Source organism: Protopterus annectens, chromosome 1.part0 (assembly GCF_019279795.1).
Source record: "Protopterus annectens isolate FY-2018-M chromosome 1.part0, PAN1.0, whole genome shotgun sequence".
NCBI lineage: Eukaryota > Metazoa > Chordata > Ceratodontiformes > Protopteridae > Protopterus > Protopterus annectens.
The window spans coordinates 384,220,572-384,238,755 of record NC_056725.1 but is presented as its reverse complement, the minus strand read 5'-3'; the positions used below and the strand labels follow the sequence as shown (position 1 = coordinate 384,238,755).

The 18,184-nt window shown below is 42.6% G+C and overlaps 1 protein-coding gene across 1 annotated transcript in view; it reads left to right on the top strand.

Moving 5' to 3' along the window:
• TTC7A (tetratricopeptide repeat domain 7A) overlaps positions 1 to 18,184 on the top strand; it is a 2,391,665-nt gene that overhangs the window by 567,511 nt on the left and 1,805,970 nt on the right. The gene's annotated exons all lie outside the window — the stretch shown is intronic.

Genomic DNA, 18,184 nt, shown 5'->3' with positions numbered 1-18,184 from the left:
GGTGTTTTGGAATACAGACTGTGTACACTTAGTGTAGGTGTTATTGAGTCTGGCCCAAGAATTAAAATACACTCATCTTAAAATATCTGCATATATAAACAGCTTGGGTCAGTAGATCATAAAATACTTAAGATTTTAGGGATCTGCTGTGAAATTTGAAATATTACAAGCCTGGCTGTGTGTGTGTGTGTGTGTGTGTGTGTGTGTGTGTGTGTGTGTGTGTGTGTGTGTGTGTGTAACACAGTCTGTGCCACATTTGGTTCTTTAGTGCATGTGACAGTTTGTACTGGGTTGTCTTTGACAGATTCTCTACTGTGTATGACATGCAGTGCTGAATTTTATTATGTAATGTTTCTGTTATGATGTCCTTTAAGAATGCAACTGCAGTCCTGACATATGGGTTGTCCTGCCTCAGGCAGCCCTTCGGTCGGCCGGATTCCAAAGTCTGACTCCGGCGTCGGCTGATGTCTCCTTCTCCCCGACGTCAGAGCGGCTGGGGTATAAAGGCATCCGCCGACGCCATCTTCTTCAGTCTTTCTTGCCGCGCGGTGCCCGAAGCAGAAGCAGTTCGCAAGTGCCGGTCGGTCAGCTCCTGTGTTTTCAGTTACCGAAGTCATCAAAAAGCTAAGTACCCCATTGGGGAACATTTTTCTTGCCTCAGCCGATGTCAGAAAAACTTGAAAAGTTTAATAATTGTTTGTCTTGTGGTAAACAAATACCTCATAAGGACTTCCATTCTTACTGCCTTCCCTGCCTGGGCCCAGACCACGACGTCTCAGCCTGTGCTGCCTGTGCTTGCTTTAATAAGCGCACACACAGGCACCGGGCAGAATTTGCCGAAGACTTTTTTGGCGAAAATTTCGCTTATATCATGCCGTCGGAACAACCGACAGCACATATTTCCAAAAAACGAAAGGACCGGGACCAACATCCTCGGCCCGCGTCGTCCACCGATACCACGCCTAAGCCTTCCACGAGTGCATCGGTCTCTTCGGAGGCGGTAATTCAACCACTCCAGGCTGACGACGCCACTTTACCACGTACTTTGGTCCCGGAGGTTTCCCCGGTGCCGGTTGTTGATTTTCCTCCCGAAACCAAAGTTCTAGATTTACCTGACACCATACCAGTGGATAAAGTTACTCCTGCACGTGGGGCAGCTAGGCCTCCGGTCTCCATGTCCATCAAGGCCTTCACACGTGCTAAGGCTGCCAGCCAGGCTAGGGCCCATCCTCCTAAATCCTTTTCCCAGGGCCCCTCTTTTGATAAACACATCATGACTCTTGCTGCAGATCTAATCTCTCTTATCAGAGGTTCTCAGTCGCACCCAGACAGAGGTCCTCAGCCGTCTGCAGATAAAAGGCCTAGAACTGAGCAGACAGACCCCCTCTCCTCAGATGAAGCCTCTAGGGATTCAGAGCACTCAGATACCCAGGAAGAATCCTTCCAGGCCTATGAGGACTCTGATGTTGAGGAATCAATTCCTTCTGCCTCTCCTCCAGAGGATATTTCTTTCGGAGAAGTTTTCCACTCCATGAGAGAACATTTTCAGTGGCAGGGTCAGGAATTCTCTGACTCCAGGAAAAGGCTATGTACCTTCCTTAAGCTACCCCAGCACAGACCATTAGCTATTCCTCCAGTGTTGGATGTCCTGGATGATGTATACTCAGACTCCAGTGCTTCCCCTGATTCTCTCCCTCCTGCTCCTGTCAAGCCAGACAGATATTACAGGGTTCCTGAAACTCATAAGCATCTCTTTAAGGCCCACTCTGTGGATCTAGAAACTATTTCTCAGGGGCCCAAAGGAGTGGCTACTTCCTTGGCCACAAACCCTTTGCCCACGGACAGGGAATCTAGGTCCCTGGAGAGATGGGGCAAAAAAGTTTATACCTCTTCCACCCTTGCCATGAGGTCACTTAACTGTCTTTTTCATATGTTTCAGTACCAGGATTACTTATTGGATGATTTGCAGAAAAAGTTAGCCTCTCCTGAGCCTGTAGATAGAAAGGCTTTGCAGGACTTGGTTCATAACACTCAGCAGGTTAGCAATCATTTTCTTCAGTGTGGTTATGATGCATTGGAAGCTTCATGTAGGGCAGCTTTGACAGGGGCCGTTATACGTAGACATGCTTGGTTGAAAGAACAGCCACTGCCAGACCATGTTAAAGTAAAGCTCCTAGATGCACCTCTGGAAAAACAGAAGCTTTTTGGTGCTAATGCACAGGATGTGTTGAAATCTATTGAGGAAAAGGCTAAATCAGTACAGACAGTCAAGGATTTCCTCCAGGTTCAGCCACCCAGATTCAGCAGGAATTGGCCTTCAAAGAATTGGTCCTTTCCAGACACTGACAAGTTTCAAGGGGAAAGAACAGGTGTGCTCGAGGTAGAGGGCAATACCGAGGCTCCTACAGGGGCCGCCAATGGCAACCAGCAAATCAGAGAAGTGACGCAGGGAGTTCAGCTGCACCACAGGGACAATCACAATGACTTGACTTTCACACCGCTGACCAAGGCTCAAAGAGAAGCACCTCTAGGCAGAAAATTATCCTTATTCTCAAAGAACTGGCACATTTTAACCAAGGACAAATGGATTCTGGACATAGTGGACAAAGGTTACAGGTTCCACTTCCATACCTTACCAACGAGACAAGGCATGCCAAACCTGCCACAAAATCAAAGGGCAGAGGCACTCATACAAGTTTCAAAGCTGTTACAAATAAAAGCAATAGAAAAGGTTCCTCCTCAGGAACAAGGCCAGGGATTCTATTCAAGACTGTTCCTTGTTCCAAGAAAAGAAAAGCAGTGGAGGCCTATACTGGACTTGTCCACTCTAAACACTTTTCTCATTGTGCCAAAATTCAAAATGTTGATGTTACAGCAACTCCTTCCCATGGTGGGCAAGGGGTCTTGGCTGGTTACTCTGGACCTCAAGGAGGCATACCTGCATGTCCCAATCAGACACAGTTGCAGAAGATACCTCAGATTTCTTGCAGGGTCAGAGCATTATCAATTCTCAGCATTGCCGTTTGGGTTATCTACTGCGCCCAGAGTATTCACGAAATGCCTGGCATCAAGTAGTTGCACATTGCAGGCTCCAGGGGATTCAAATATACCCTTACCTGGACGAATGCCTTATACAAGCAGACAGCAAACAAACCTTGATAAGAAACTTGGACTATGTCATTCAATTACTACAGGCTTTGGGATACACAGTCAACATTCAAAAATCAAGACTACTGCCATCCCAACAAATTACTTTTCTAGGAGCCAAACTGGACACACAATCACAAATGGTTTTCCTCACAGAGGAGAAACAAAAACATTTACCAGATTACTTCAAAAGGCTAGCAAAGCTCACCCAGCTGACCGCAAGGAAGATCCTGCAGGCCCTGGGGTTCATGGCATCTTGCATTCTTCTGATCCCTCTGGCAAGACTACACATGAGAAAGCTACAATGGTACCTAAAAAGCTTATGGTCTCAACACAGCCACGACCTAGAAGACGTAATACCACTCATTCCAGAATTTTTGTGGTGGGCTCAAGCAAGTCATTTAAACAAAGGCATGTCTTTCAACAAACCTCTAGCAAGTCAAACCATTACAACAGATGCCTCAGATCATGGATGGGGGGCGCACATGGAGGGCAGATGCATTCAAGGGCAATGGACTCCCAGGGAAATGCATCTGCACATAAATCAAAAAGAGATGTTGGCAGTGATACATGCAATTGAGGCCTTCGGAAAATCCCTTCAACAAGGTCATCTGCTAATAAGGACAGACAACACCACTGTCATGTGGTATATAAACAAGCAGGGGGGCACTCATTCGTATCCCCTCTGCAGACTAACAATGACTCTTTGGGAAAAGTCCCTGAAACTGAACATCCACTTGCAATCCCAGTTTGTTCCAGGCAAGGACAATGTTCTGGCGGACAGGCTGAGCAGAAATTTCTTGGATCCGCACGAATGGAGGCTGCATCCACTCATTTTCTCACAAATAACAAGTGCATGGGGAAGACCGGACATAGATCTCTTTGCTTCTCACCTCAATCATCACCTGGAGAAGTTCTGCTCAAGGACGCACCATCCTCTAGCCTGGAGAACGGATGCTCTCTCCTTCAGCTGGAATTCCCTAACAATTTATGCATTTCCTCCTCTACCATTACTGACCAAAGTGTTACTGAAGATCAAAGCAGAACAACCAAAAGGAATTTGATAGCTCCAGACTGGCCAAGGCAGCACTGGTATCCATTGCTTCTGAGCATAACTCACACCAAACCGTGGCCCTTGCCTCAATGGCCTCTACTTCTAACTCAGCACAATTACAGGACTGTTCATCAAAACCTGCAAACATTTCAGCTGACAGCTTGGAGGGTTCCATGATTTCTACCCATCTCTCTCTCTCTCAGAAAAAGTTCAAGAAATCTTGCTGGAAGCACGCAGACCTTCCACCAGAAAAACCTATTCAGCCAAGTGGAAGAGATTCATCATCTGGAATGCCAACAAGGGTCAGGATGCATCAGTAATGAGCATACCACAGATATTAGAATACTTGGCAGAAATGTTTCATAGTGGCCTCTCATATTCTTCCATAAAAATTCACACTTCGGCAATCTCAGCAAAATACAACTGTGACCCACCTGTGTTTTCGCATCCCTTGCTAAGACAGTTTCTGAGAGGGATAAAGAATATCAAACCTCCCAGAAAACCACCAGTACCTGCATGGGACCTCAATTTCGTCTTGGAAAAATTAACTCTTCCTCCTTTTGAACCAGCAGCATCTTCAGAAATGCAATTTCTGTCCTGGAAAACGGCTTTCCTGTTGGCAGTTACCTCAGCAAGAAAAGTCTCGGAGATACAGGCCCTGATGGCAGTACCTCCCTTTCTCATTTTTCATCAGGACAGAGTTTCTCTAAGAACCAATCCTTCATTCATGCCAAAAGTGATATCCAGGGTGTCTCTAAATCAAGCAATTCACCTGCCTACTTTCTTTCCCAATCCTCAAAATAAAGGGGAAAAGCTGCTGCATACTTTAGACATACACAGACAATTACGCTACTACTTGGACAGAACAAAGACCACCAGAAAGTCTGACCAACTATTTGTAGCCTATGCTGCTGGAGTGCAAGGAAAGGCAATCTCCAAACAAACAATTTCAAAATGGATTGGACACTGCATCAGATTCTGTTACTCTTTCCATGGAAAGGGTGTGCCAGCCAATATTAGGCCACACTCCACCAGAGCTATAGCCACATCCACAGCCTTTCTAAGAGGAGTGGCTACAAAGGACATTCTAGAGGCTGCTACATGGAGCTCCGTGCATACATTTACCAAACACTACATCCTGCCTTTATACTCCAGATCCCGAGCAGGCTTTGCTTCGGCAGTCCTGCAGGGCATTTTAGCTACACCATCCCTTTCCTAGATCCTACCACCCCCAGCTTGGCTATGGTATTCAACCCATATGTCAGGACTGCAGTTGCATTGTTGAGGGACATAGTACAGTTTTGTACCTACCATAAATGTAGATGTCCGATAGATATGCAACTGCAGTCAGGTTTTCCCTCCCTCCTACCCCTCTGCTTTTTTCCTTTTGGGTCCATTCCCCCTTTCCTTTATTAGCTGGGGATATCTGTTATGGTGTATCTGTTTATTACTGTTGTGCATGTCTGGAATTTTTTATCCATTCACCAAATTTAGCCTTCCTTGGTGGGCACCTGGCATCTGGGGCAAGAAACACTGAAGAAGATGGCGTCGGCGGATGCGTTTATACCCCAGCCGCTCTGATTTCGGGAAGGAGGCGACATCAGCCGACGCCGGACCCAGACTTTGGAATCCGGCCGACCGAAGGGCTGCCTGAGGCAGGACAACCCATATGTCAGGACTGCAGTTGCATATCTATCGGACATCTACATTTATGGTAGGTACAAAACTGTACTTTCTGCCCTATGTTTTGTAGTTTATCTAAGTCCATGTCTGTAATTTACTGTATTTCATGCTGTTCTAGTTCTGAATTACTGTGTGATGAGATATGTTTCATGCTATCTTGTCTGGTTCTTTTCTTTGCGGTATACTGTACCATGTACCAAGCAGAGTCTAACTGTGTATGTTTCTCCGCTTCACTAAACGTTGTCTGGAGAGTTGAAGAATGTGCTCTGCTAGTTTTTATCCTCTGTTTTGCTTTTATTGCTTTTACAGCATAGTTGCACATTTGGGAGGAAGACCTCTGAAAACTAGCAAAAACATTCTGAACAAGTGAATATAGTAAGGATATCACTGGTATGTTATACAGTGATAATGGAGGACACAGTGTTACTTGTATAGGTGTAACAGCTAACTATGCATTTAGAAGGTCTATTCTATTGATCCATTACTGTTCTGAGTGTTGAGCTGACAAGCTTAGAAAATAAGACTCCTGCTGCTGAATAGTAAGGAAGTATTGTTAATCTTTCTCCTTCATCTAGATCTATATACTATACATTATTCTGAATCTCAGCAAGTAGCACAGTGTGTTGAGCTACAGGCTTCCCCACAGCTGTGCAGGCAGAGAGTTACTATGTATGTGTAACGGATGTTATGGCAAAGTTCCTCATATGGTGGTGGAATGAGATGCATAGGGAGCATAGCAACCCTGTAAAAAACAGTTTTGGTGTTTTTTTTTTTTTAGTGAACCTGTGTATTACTAATTTCTTCACCAGTTGATCCAATTTGATATATAAATGAAGTGGCAGTGTCCAATCTGTTGATTTGTGGACCTGTATGATCTTCTGAGGTTATTCTAAATAATTTTCTGCATTGTTCAAGTTATGCAGCTGCTTGAATAGCAGTGCAAAAATACATAAATACAGCAAAAGTTAGTCTGACTGAGCTGAAACTGATCCTTGAGCTCCTGGATGGTTGCTCCTAGCTAACATTCATCAGCTGTGGTCTCCGTTTCAAAGTAATTTCACCCAGTTACAGAAGATATGGTCAGTTATTGCGGAAGAAGAGTTTTTAGCAAAGCTTGTCAGACCCAAAAGAAACATTAGGTATGCATCACCAAGATTAAGTATGCCAAATGAAAAGATGAACTGTGCTACTGCAGAAAAGAAATTGTGGCCCTGTTCTCTTTGTGTATGTCCAGTCATTACAAAAAAGTCATGTGTCCTATTGCTAAAAGGTAGTCTCTAAAATAAAAACATCCATTCCACTTCTGTATGAGATTATCACAAATGTTTTCATTTCCATGTGAATGTTAAAAAAGAAAAAACTAAGCCTTTGGCGGGCTTTGCTTTTCACTCTCTTTCTCCACCTGAGTATAAAATTATCTCCATTTTTAAAACCTGGGAGTTCAATTCATTCACAGCTTGAGCAGTGTTTCTGGTCTTAGCTCTTCCAGCATCTCTATTGTAATGTAGGTGTGTACAGATTGGAGTTCAAAGCTGTGTGGCTGGGTGTGATGCTGCAGACTCTGTGAAGCTTCTGTTCTATCCTGTTTGGCAGAAATTGTGTGTCATTGCCTGTTCTATCAGGTGAGGTACCTGATAAAAGTGCACCATTTTTGAGTTCCTCCTTTTTTGTTGAAAGGAGGGCAGGTAGTCAAATGACAGAGTTTTGAAACTGCAAAAAATTATTTGTCAATTTTACTGGAACAGAAGAGCTGGTTGCTTCCATGTTTGCAGTTTATTCTTGTTGGCTGATAACATGACAGATGTGGTGCATACAAGAACAAGCATCTATTCATACAACAAGAGCTTTTATTCCCATTTAAGGGGGTAAGCAGCTTTGATCTGTGGTTGATTCAGACTTAGCATTTACTTTATATACTAGAAAATTCATATGTACTGTGAGGAAAGTGAAATTATTAGGGTTTTGTAAGCATAGTTTGTTAGAACACCAAGGCACATTGTCTGATAATAATATAAATGCATATGTCGGCTTTATTATTTTTTTCATTCATTCATTCATTTATTTATTTAAATTTATTCACTGGGATAATCCTGATGAGCCAAAGCCCATTTTCAGAGGAGGCCTGGAGAGAAAATCTCCAAAAAAATGAAACAAAGTAAGTTACAAGAAGCAATTTTACAAAAATAGGAGTGCAACCCATATGAGTGCATCCAGTTATTGAAATACATCAACATACAACTCCAAAGTAATTAATTATGAGTAGTAAACATAATTTTAGTACTAGTAATAGCTGAAGTGCACAGCTCACATTGTGTTTGAGCTTCTATAGTAGTATGAAAACTGTGTTATATTTGTTGACGGTAATGGTCACAATAATTGTTTGTAAAGATATATATTAGTTTGCGCAGAATACATTCTGTCAGGCATAAGAGAAAAAATGGGTAGAGGGAGTGAGAAATTAGGAGAATAGTTAAGTTGCACATGTACAGTTCCAAAACAGAAGTTAAGCAATCATCTGATTAGTATAGGAAAGTGATTTGGTTAAGTCCTTCTCTCAGGTCAGGAGATATTGAGTTCCATTGTCTGGCTATTTGCACGAAATATAATGAGTCTTCAAATAATTGCTGGATTTGGCTACTTCTATAAGAGTTAGTTTCTGGGATCTCAAATTTCTGTTTGGGTAGTACTTGCTAATTGTATTAGTAATTGTTGGGCTTCTATTTGGTTTGCATAGCATGTTGTGGATAGTCTTTACTTTATTTACTGCTAATTCATCTTTTAATTTGCGCCAATCAAGCTTTTGTAGAGCTATGCAGTCCTCTTCAGTTTAGTACATTAGCAGCGAATATGATTTTGTTATAGCTTTGTTTGAGTTTTAGAAGTTGTGTTTTGGGAATACTGAACATTATTAAAAATAAATGCAGCATTAGTTTCTGTTTCTGCCAAGTTACCAGTTTGTGGTTCTTTCCCTATATGTATATAGGCTCATAGGTTCATAAGTAGGTACTAGGCTATCTGCCTGAAGGCATTTATAAGCCTAGCCAGCATGTGTTGGCTTTCACTGCCCCCTTAGATTAGTTCCCCACAGGTACATAGATGACATCTTCTTGGTCTGGAAGTGATTCCTGGGGTAAACTTGGTTTCACATCCACTTGTCAAGGTTTCTTTTGAAGAGTGTTAGCAAGGAGCTCTGCCTAATGTAGACTGGAATCTTTTTCCAAAGCATGGGAAGTCTCTGGGACAGGAATCTATCCCTCCAGCATGTCCTATTTATTGTTCTGGTGAGGTTTAGATCCCTAGAGCGTGTGGCTCGAGGGGATAAGGTTTTCCTTTAGGTGGAGCATGTCCATCGATTCTGGGTTACACATGGCCTTGTATGTCAGGCAGAGATTACCTCTGAGTAGGCGGTATGCAACCGAGTACAGCTGTGGTTTCTTCAGTCGAGCAGCATAGGGCATCTGTTTGAGGCCAGTGATCCTCTTGGTGAGGTACTTCTGTGGTCTTTTCAGCTGTTACAGGTGTCTTGTAAGGTACATCCCAAATGGGGCATTGTACTCTATGATGGGTTTGATGAATGATGAGTAGAGGGGCACAATGACCTCTTTTGATCTGGATGCAAACCCTTTTGTGATTAGGTAGGCCACGTAGAAGGATTTTCAAACCACTTTGGTAATGTGATTATCAAAGGTGAGATTATTATCTACTTAGGTTCCCAGATCCCTTATTATGTCTTCCGTATTTAGGGGACTACCACCTGTGTGGTAGTTTGTGGGTACTTTGTTTTTTCCAAAGGGGATGACTATGCACTTTTTGGCATTTAGCTTGAGACCATGATTTTGACACCAGATATCCATCTCAGATGCTTTTGGAGGATGTCTGTGTCTGCCAGAGAGTCAATTATAGCCCCTAGTTTGCAGTTGTCTGTGAACTTGGTCAGCCATAGTCCTCCTGTGCTTGCCTGTACCTCTGAAAAGTATATGCCGAACAGGAGGGGTCCTAGGACTGAGACCTGGGGAACGTCATTTGTAACTGGTTTAGAGTTGGACCTAGCTCCTGCAACTTTGACCATGTGGGTTCTGTCCATGAGCCAGTTGGCAGCCCATCTTGTGACGTAAGGGTTTATGTTCAGGCTGGTGAGCTTGTCTATAATACCAGAATGGGGAATGGTGTCTAAAGCCTTTGCGAGGTCTAGGTAGGCTGTGTGTACCACCTTTCCCTTGTCTATAGCGTCTCAAAGAAGTCCACCAGGTTTAGGAGGCATGATCTGCCCTTAACAAAGCCAAACTGGGTAGGGTCCAGTGTTTGGAGGTTCCCAATGTCTCTGTTAATGAGTTCCTATGAACCTATGAAGCATGATGATGCGCTCCATAGCCTTGCAGACCAAGCTAGTCAGGCTTATAAGGCGATAGTTCCCGGGATCTGTTGTGGCTCCACGTTTGTGAAGCGGAATAACAGTTGCTGTGCACCACTCTATGGGTACGTAGCCTGTGGAGAGGCTGAGTTTGAGCAGTGTGTTTAGGTGCGGGATTAGTTCGTCTTTTAGCTCATGTAGGACGCAGCCTGGGACATCGTCTGGTCCCATTGAGGCTGTGTTTTTGGCTTTGGAGAGGGCTGTTTTAACCTGAGTGTCTGTGATTTCAGGGACTCTACATTCTTCTGGTATGGTTATGGGCCCTTTTGGGGGTGAGAGGGGGTGAAATTTGCACTGAACCTGTTTGCCACGATGTTGGCGATATCAGTCAGTTCAATGTATTTTGTGCCATTCTGCACTAACTCTGAGCAGATCTGAGCATTGCCCCTTAGATTCCTGACATAGCTAAAGAATGCCTTGTGGTTATCTTTGGAGTCCTTGGCAATTTTTCTTTCGAAGCTCGCCTTGGATGATTTTATGAGGGATCGTAGTTTCTTGCTGATACTGATCAGGGATGCCTTTCCTTCTTGGGATTTTACTCTCTTCTGTATTAGTTTCCTCCTTCTATTGTATAGCTTGTTTATGGCAGGAGTCCACCAGACTGGTTTCCTTCTCTTGGAGGAGTAAGTCTTGGTTTTGCTTGGGATGCCGCAATCCATGCATTCTTGTAGGTGCCCATAGAATGCATTAGTAAAGGATTTTGCAGCTTGGACAGCATTATCCTTCAGCATGGGGATGTTGAAACTTTCCACCTCTGTCTTAAGTAACGTGAAGTTTGCTTTTGAAAAGTTTTTCACGGTGGTTTCCTTGTCTGGGGGTGGGATGTGGATATTCAAAGTGATTTGTTTATGGTCAGATCTAACCAGTGAGGGGTTGACCTCTGGTGTGGAACACCGGTCGCCCATGTTGGTGATGACCAGGTCCAATATGTTGTCACATCTGGTGGGAGTGTTGACCAGTTGAACCAGGGCATTTGAGTTTATAAATTCTAGGAAATGTTGGACAAGGGAGTTAGTACTTGAGTAGTTCTCCCAGTTAATGTTTGGGTAATTGAAATCATCCAATATTAGGGTGTTTGGTAGGACCTTTATGTTTCCCAATGTTTCTAGAAATGCGGAATGGGGGTCCTGGGACATGGTGGGTGATCTGTAGAAAGCTACAATTTGAATTGCAGTTTTGCCCGTTGTTAGTTGCACGTGGATGATCTCTGAAGCATCGTGCTGTGCCACTAACCTGGAGGTGTGGGTATCCTTGATATATATGGATACGCCCCCGCATTTTTCTATTTCGGTTCGGGTTCTGTGGCTGAAATGTATGATTTGAGTTGTAGCCTGGTAGTGCTGGGGTGCTCTCTGGAGCCTTAAACCAGGTTTCTGTTACTGCATATATATCTATTTTCTCCATATTGAGGAGGGGCTCAAGTGCATGCATTTTGAGGTTTAGAGTTGTGGCATTGAGTAGCATTACCCTCAGTTTTTTGTTACTTGTGCTATTTATGGTGGTGTGTTTGTCTTTTGAGCCTTGCTTAAAAAAGGCACTATGGAGGTGGCAAGAGCCTGGGCCTATATTTGAAAGCCTAAGGGTGACAGGTGTAAGCCGTCTCTAGCGAAGCAGCGTGGCTTGTCGAGCATGCCATCCCAGGTGGATAGACACTGGATCCCCTTTGAATGACACCAGAAACTTAGCCAATTGTTGAAATCGAGAATTTTTTCTTTATACAGTGGTATCATTCTTGGTGAGGGCAGGATGCTACTCAGGGTCAGGGTCATACTGGCCTGGGCTACGTGATCAGAGAACTCTTCCATGTCTCTTTTCATGTAGTCCAGGGCGGTATGGCTCAGGGCATTCACACCAACATGGACAATGATGGAGTCATATTTGTCCTTGTTCGGGAGTGACCTGAGTGCTTGTGTTATGTGGCAGATCCTGGCACCCAACAGGCAGCTAACAGTAGCCTTCTCCTTATTCAGCCTAGTGAGTGGGACATCAGTTTGCCTGACTATAGAGTCACCTATTACTAGTATGTTGGGTATATTATTTGGCCTTAAGGGTTGTGATTGCATGGCACACTTTGTGAAGTATGTGTTTCATGGTTTGTGTTGGGGGTGGAGGTTGCGTGGATGTTTGCTTTGGAAGTCTCTGTTGCTTTTGCAGATTTTTATTTAGAGCCTCCGAGTATGTTTTCATGTATTTAAGTGTTTTTTTTGCCAGTGCTAGTTTAATGGGTCTATGTGAGACTGGTGGTGTGATGCAAGTATTTCCCTTCTCCTCTTGACTGTCTGATCTAGTCTTGGGTTGAGAGAGCTTAGCCTCCAGTTTGGTTGTGTAATTGCATCTCTCGTATATATTAGTGCTTGGTGGTAGGAAGAGAGGGTTGTCTGTGTACATGAGGCAGTTGTAACATTACCTCAAAATGCCCAGATTCACCAGTTGGACTGGAGAGTACACCTGAAACTGCCCTTTGGACATGCCTGGATAGGTGCAGTGAACTGTTTTACTGGATTGCTGGTAAGGTTGATTAGAGAGCCTTGTCCTTCTGTACAGTATAGGAGGGTCTAGTGCTAGGGTTTATAAGTGCTTGCTAACCTCAGGACTGACCCCTTCAGTTTGAAAAAAAAAGTAAAATGCTGGCATAAAATCTCACCTCCAGACAAACAAACCTTGTGTTTATCTTGCTTAGAAATAGATTGTTTGAGTGCTGTGTTTTGAATTTGTGAGTTATTTGAGTGTAGAACTTTAAATGAGCATAGGAATAAAGTGATTTTGAAAGTTTGCTGCATAGAGAGTGTTTGTCTGATGATCATGGGCATAGGGAGAGAAACATAAGTTGGAGGAAACAAAATATCCTCTAAGGCTTCTTACAGGGATTTCCTCACCCCTTGAAAGGTTCTAAGAACTGAAACTGTGTCACCTACTATGACAAGCTGATTCTTGAGTAAAGGTAGAGTAATCACAAATTGAGGTCACTGTGGTTGCAGATGCTCCTTCTGTGAAAATATTAGTAGTGTATTAGCAGTGTGTCTTCTGAATTGCCTAAATTTCTTGTCACCTCCAGACCATCTTTGACTATATCTGTCCTGTACTCTTGATCTGTTTGCAGTCCCCCTGTATAGTGAATTTGAGTTGAGAGAAGATGAGAGCATTAGTAGGGACTTAGTCTGAGACAGGCGTACTCTCTTCCCACTCTGGTTCTAGGGCAGCAAGAGAATGTTCTATCACTTTCTTTTACTACAATATCTTCTGTTATGTCTCCTGTCTGGGGACAGTGGATTTAAGGCCAACTTTCCTTCTGCAGACTTCCCTTTTGGCATTGCCTTATCTTCTTGCTTTTGTGTCAGTTGTTTGATGTCTATCACTTTGACACTGAGCACTGTAATGGTAGATGTCATCCTCATCAAGAAGTCAATACCACCCATGATGCAGATTCCATCAGTGCCCTTTTGTGTGTCATTGACTTCAGCTTTCCATGCCTGGTATCAATGCTGTGCCCTCAGCATTCACATTATATTTAGTACCAGGTTTTGGGGAGGGGGAATGGATGTAGAGTTTTCCAGCGCAGATGGGCTCCACAGTACTGGATCACTTGATGCTGCATGCTTCAGTTTTGATAGCTTGTAAAAGAGCTGGCCTTGATGTAGCACTTGGTGAGTGACTGACCAGTCACAGGACATAGCAGTAATATTCACCATGACACTGGACACCTTAGGATATGAGACCTTGACTCATCCATTCTGTCAGATGGTCAGGGTACGGAAAGCTGATATAGAGATAGACTCAGGGTGTCTGACATTAATTTTTCTGTCTCCCGCATAAAGAGTTCCACTTACAGTAGTCCCAAGAAGAAATGTCACAAGAAAAAGTATATTGACTCCTCCAGGGAGTTTCCCACCTGAGATTCCAACGTCTATGATAGGACTGTTTCCCCATTTTTCCCTCTTGAAGACCTCAAATTTGGGGAAATCTTTTAACTTAAGTGACAGAAGGAAGCTTACCTTTTTGAGTCAATCTCCTTTACGAGGAAATCCTATAGGAGGTTTCCTACTCTGTTCCCCCCTGATCTGCATACATATCTCTTGGGAGATTCTTCTGACTAACAAGATGATCATGTGTGTTGTACATGGGGCATATGGCACCCAAGGCAAGGACATGAAAAAAGGACAGGGAGCATGGTACCCAAGGCAAGGACACTAGAAAGGACAGTGGCCATAGCACCCAAGTCAAGGACATGAGAAAGGATTGTTTGATAGGGGAGGGGATTATGTGTAGAGTGTTTCAGCAAAGCTCCCTCTCCTTCCAAGTTTACAACTGTAATTTTAATGTTGTAATACTGAAACTGTCAAAATAGGTTCACCTCTGAGGCTGTGGTAGTGGTGTGGTTTATTAATTTTGTTTATCTGATGAAACGAAAGACAAAAAATAAAAAAGGTGTGAAAACGATTCTAGCAGTTTGAAGCTGTCATGAGTTCAGGCTGAATCCTGGGCTAAGGAGGAACACTTTATAGTTAACACTGATAAATTGCTGACTGAAAAAGACAGTCACAGCATAGAATAAAATAAATCTGAGTCAATAATGTCATAACTGAAAACATTAATACTAATTTACTGACATATATTAAAAGGTTAGATAAAAGAATGAAAAAAGTGGAAACAGCTTTGAGATTTCATTCTGAATGGATGGTGTATGTGAAGCAGGGCATGAAGTAGGTGAAACACAGAATACCTCAGAAGTAATGTTAGAACTTCTGGAGTCAACAATTGTAGATCTAGAAGATATATTAGATATTCCTGAAAAGGCCAATGGTGGTGAATTGTATGAAGTTCACAAAGGGTATGTTGGTGTAATGGACTGTTCTGCTGAGAGAATAGATAAGAACTGAGAGAGCCCACAGTGTTTTTCTCCCACAATAACTCCAGGCAAAGTTTCTTAATTCCCTGTTGATTTGCTTCCACACCTATGAACATAACAGATTTGGTCAAAATTGTGGGTTTGTAAAAAAAAAAAAAAAAAAAAAATAAGAATGAAATAAAGCAGTTAGAAGCAAGAGTTTGGTGTGCTTGTGATTGTTCAGCTGAAGCCAGAAGAATGCTAGCAACATTTTATAATGTGATAAGGCAGTGCAAATGAGGGAATTTTCAACTGTTTATTCCAGCATGCTTCAAGAAGGAACCTTCATGGGGGGGGACAGCAACATTTTATGTTCTATAATGGAGGTGAAAGCTTGGTGCGGGTGGTCAGTATTTCAGAGGAAGGCTGTCCAACCACTTCAGGGTGACTGAGAAGGAAAAAAAATCAATGGGTGTTTTTCCACCCTTTACAAAAATGATATTTGAAAGGCAGAAAGCAGTTTTTTCAGTGACTCAGAAAGCAAGTAATATGGAAAAGTTCTAGTCAAGCCTGAGGAATTTTGTTAGTAAAGGCTGACATAAGATTCTGGCTCCATTACTTGAATGGCTACTGGATGGCTGGACACTTGGGCTATTGATTTACCTGAAATGAATGTAAATATATTTATTATACCAAAGCAATGTGTTTGACTTTTAAAGAACTGGCTATGCACGGTATTAAGGACTCATTGATTTCAATGCAAGTGCATTTTTTTCTCTGTAGAAACAAGTGTGCCTGATTTTGGTATATAGCATACCAAATATAAAGCTTTGGGTGTACAGTGCTTTTTTTCTTCTTTAAGATTCAGAGCCTATATGTCTGCACTACTGATAATATTTAAAGGGAACATCCTGTAAGAAGGAAATTGTATCTGTCTGCTCCTCTGGGCAAGTAAAGGATCTTTAGGTTCATTGACTGAGTAAGCTTTTAATGGAGAATTTTGGAATTTGGCTGGAAATAAGCTACAAAGAGTCAACCAAAGTAAAATTAAAAATATTGAGTCTATAACTTCTGTAGATTATTTCATGTGAAGGAGAAAATAATTTTGGCCATTCTGAAACTATTTGTTAATCTGGATAAATGCCACTAGTAATACCCCTTTGGAAGCAGTGCTGCGGTGGTACCGCAGTGTAACAGAGCTTTTGAAATGTGGTGCACCCGAGAGTGTGCTTGTTAGACGCATATTACTGTTTCCAAACAGCAAACTCAGAACCAAACCCACACTACTCAACTGTAGAACAAACTCTCAGAAGTGCCAATGCCAACCCTTGGTCGGAAAACATGGATTCTGCCCAAAAAATGAATTGAACACAGAAAGACAAAGACAAGAAAGACAAGAAATTCAAAGTAACTCCACAAACAAGGAGAACCAAGCCAGCAAAAAATAAATAAAAGGAAAAGCGTTTATTAGCCGTTTGTTGTTTTTGTACGGCTAATAAACGCTTTTCATTGTATTTATTTTTTGCTGGCTTGGTTCTCCTTGTTTGTGGAGTTACTTTGAATTTCTTGGTTTTTGCTTGTTCATTTGAGTATCATTTTCAAAGACAAGAAAGACCCAGTCAGAATCTCATAGGAAGTCCATCACGTTTATTCAAGCCATCAAAGCACATTTCCAGATATACAAATTACTGTCTTCAGAGATATCTTTAGTACAGCTTAGAAGGAATGTCTGACTATTGTGAAGACATGGTTGTGTACCTAACTGATAACTATAAGCAATAGGTTGACTATAAAAAATTCCAATTAACAAGCTAAAACAGTGAGTGCAAAGTACACGCAGAATAACAACTTGGAAAAAAAGCTAACAAACAAAAATGTTTGTAAAGCTAGAAAGTAGCAAGTAAAAACAGCTGTGACTGATATACTATGGAAATATGCAAATTACCCCAAAAGGATAATACGTGTTACAGCTGTCATGTAATAATAAAGAGGGAGGTTAGGCTACACTTTTCGCCTAAAACTTCATCAGGATGGCTATGGAATCATAAAGGAAAACTTACAGGAATGACTAGAAGAAACAACCAATAAAATAAAGCAGAATACAAAAACAAGAATATAGAAACAAAAATGGGCAGATAATAAATGGGAAAATATCTTAAAACATAACATGCTGGTCTGCTAAGCACACCTAAGGCAAAAAAAAATGCAAGTACAAGACTTGACAACAGGCAAACTACACCAGGGAAACAAAATATGCAAAAGAAGGAGTCAAAAAGTATGGAGATGCGGAAAGAATTAGTGTTGAATCTTTCAAAGATTTAGCACCGGGACAATAGACTCCACATAATTAAGCCCTGGTCTTTTTCTAGATTGTAATCTAATCTGCCAGCCCAGTTCTCTTTTCTCCAGCAACGAGTTGCAATTGCCATTGTACGGGGTCTTTGGGATGTGGTCCAATACATGGAATTTGAAGCTGTTGTGTCCCGGAGTAGCTAGTGTTGAGCCAGTTGGCTGGTACGTTTAAGGTAGCGAACATCATGTAAGTGTCTCGCTATCCTGGTCTTCAAGGTGTTAACAGTTTTGCCAACATAAAAAGCTGGGCATTTAGTGCAAGAGGCTCGGTAAACAACCCCTTCTAGGTTGCAGTCACCCCTGATGTTGGGGCAGTAGACCTTCCTGTTGTTAGGGCAAAAGAAGCTTGTAGACCCACTCATGTGTGAGCAATAGTGACAGGGTGGGTTACTGCATGCATAGGTCCCTGGGGAATCCAGTCTCATAGTGGTTGGGTGCTCCAGGAAGTCCCTGATACTCTTACCCCTCCTGGCTGTGAAAGTGGGTTTGGAGGGGAAAATATGCCCAAAGCTCCTGTTGCTTGTTGTTACGGACCAAGCGTCAAGGATGATCCTGGTGATGTCGCCATAGTCTGTGGAGTAGTCCAAGATGAGGCTTAACTTGTATTTCTCATCCTGGTAGCCGGGACCCTGGTGCTGATAAAGGGTTGGTATGGTCTTTGCACTCGTTGATTAATGATAGGGTCCAGGACTCTATCAAGTAGCCTTTGGGA